The following is a 2,840-nucleotide window of genomic DNA, read 5'->3' on the forward strand; positions in this document are numbered from 1 at the left end:
ACTTACTTGGGCCAAGAAACACGAGCAATGGACATTAGACCGGTGGAAATCTGTCCTTTGGTCTGATGAGTCCAAATTTGAGATTCTTAGTTCCAACCGCAGTGTCTTTGTTAGATGCAGAGTAGGTGAACAGATGATCTCCGAGTGTGGTTCCCACCATGAAGCACGGAGGAGGAGGTGTGGGGATGCTTTGCTGGTGACACTGTCAGTGATTTATTTAGAATTCAAGAAACACTTAACCAGCATGGCTACCACAGCATTCTGCAGTGATACGCCATCCCATCTGGTTTGGGCTTAACTATCATTTGTTTGTCAACAGGACAATGACCAACACACCTCTAGCCTGTGTAAGGGCTATTTAACCAAGAAGGAGAGTGATGTAGTACTGCATCAGATAACCTGGCATCCACAATCACCTGACCTCAACCCAATTGAGATTGTTTGGGATGAGTTGTACCGCAGAGTGAAGGAAAAGCAGCCAACAAGTGCTCAGTATACGTGGGAACTCTTTCAAAACTTTTGGAAAAGCATTCCATGTGAAATTGGTTGAGAGAATGACAAGATTTTGCAAAGCTGTCATCAAGGTAATGGGTGGCTTATCAAGGCACAAGGTGAGACCCAAATGCAGACACAGGAGGCAGATGGTTGGAGTCTTACAATGTTTATTAATCCAAAGGGGTAGGCAAGAGAATGGTCCTGGACAGGCAAAAGGTCAAAACCAGATCAGAGTCCAGGAGGTACAGAGTGGCAGACAGGCTCGTAGTCAAGGCAGGCAGAATGGTCAGGCAGGCAAGTAAAGTTCAGAAATAGGCAAGGGTCAAAACCGGGAGGACTAGAAAAATGGGAAAAATGCTGGTTGACTTGGAAACATACAAGACGAACTGGCACAGGGAGACAGGAAACACAAGGATAAATACACTGGGGAAAATAAGCGACACCTGGAGGAGGTTGAGACAATCACAAAGACAGGTGAAGCAGATCAGGGCCTGACAGGCTATTTAGAAGAATCTCAAATATGAAATATATTTAGATGTTTAGATGTTATATTTAGAACACTTTTTTGGTTACTACATGACTCCATATGTGTTATTTCATAGTTTTGATGTCTTAACTATTATTCTACAATGTAGAAAATAGTAAAAATAAAGAAAAACCCTTGAATGAGTAGGTATGTCCAAATGTTTTACTGGTACTGTACGTAAATGAATGAATACCTTCTGAAGGTCCTGTAAGTGTACTGTCAAATATAATGAGTACATTGGCTTAATCACCAAAACACAACAATGATATCTTCTCAATTTAGTTATTTTAACAACCAGTTAATACAATAGCAAATAAATTCAGGACCCTGTTTTAAAATTGCCCTTTGAATGTAGTATGCTACAGCAAATGGAAGAAGTTATAGTACCTTACACTGTTTTCACATTGGCAATACACTTGCTCTACCCATTAAAACCCTATCTTATGTGTTATCAAACGTGTGATCACTGAAGACATCTTTCACAATGTCATCAAATGAAAGAAACATAATGTTTAGCAGGCATTAGACACACCTGTATATACAAGGTCCCTGTCACGCCTGCTCCCGCTTCCCCTCTCTGCCCTGGGGGCACCAGGCTGCCCTTCATTACGCAATCCTGTCACCATCATTAAGCACATCTGCTCTTTCCTTTGTTTCATCCCCGTGTCAGCATTATTGTCGGTTTTGTTTTCCCCTGTCCAGACGCTGTCTGTATTCTGTTTATGTCCGTGTTTCATTAAAATGTTCACTTCCTGTACTTGCTTCTAGTCTCCAGCTTCTGTCTTCACAGTCCCACCGTTTACAGTGCATGCCAGAGCAAAAACCAAGCCATGAGGTCAAAGTAATTGTCTGTAGAGCTCCGAGACAGGATTGTGTTGAGGCAGAGATCTGGGGAAGGGTACCAAAAAATGTCTGCAGCATTGAAGGTCCCCAAGAACACAGTGGCCTCAATCATTCTTAAGTGGAAGATGTTTGGAACCACCAAGACTCTTCCTACAGCTGGCCGCCTGGCCAAACTGAGCAATCGGGGGAGAAGGGCCTTGGTCACAGAGGTGACCAAGAACCCAATGGTCACTCTGACAGAGCTCAACATTTCCTATGTGGAGGGGGGAGAGCCTTCCAGAAGGACAACCATCCCTGAATCACACCACCAATCAGGCCTTTATGGTAGTGTGGCCAGACGGAAACCACTCCTCAGTAAAAGGCACATGACAGCCTGCTTGGAGTTTGCCAAAAGGCACCTAAAAACTCTCAGACAATGAGAAACAAGATTCTATGGTCTGACGAAACTAATATTGAACACTTTGGCCTGAATGCCAAGCGTCTTGTCTGGAAACCTGGCACCATCCCTACAGTGAAGTACGGTGGTGGCAGCATCATGCTATGGGGATGTTTTTCAGGATCAAGGGAAAGATGAACGAAGCAAAGTACAGAGAGATCCTTGACGAAACCTGCTCCCTCAGACTGGGGCGAAGGTTCACCTTCCAACAGGACAACAACCCTAAGCACACAGCCAAGACAACACAGGAGTCTCTGAATGTCCTTGAGTGGCCCTGCCATAGCCCGGATTTGAACCCAATCTAACATCTTTGGAGAGACCTGAAATTAGCTGTACAGCAACGTTCATGATTCAACCTGACAGAGCTTGAGAGGACCTGCAGAGAAGAATGGAAGAAACTCCACAAATACAGGTGTGCTAAGCTTGTAGCGTCATACCCAAGAAGACTGAAGGCTGTAATCGCTGCCAAAGGTGCTTCAACAAAGTACTGAGTAAAGGGTCTGAATACTTATGTAAATGTGATATTTCAACAAAAAAATA

The sequence above is a fragment of the Oncorhynchus keta genome, chromosome 14, assembly GCF_023373465.1.
Source record: "Oncorhynchus keta strain PuntledgeMale-10-30-2019 chromosome 14, Oket_V2, whole genome shotgun sequence".
NCBI lineage: Eukaryota > Metazoa > Chordata > Actinopteri > Salmoniformes > Salmonidae > Oncorhynchus > Oncorhynchus keta.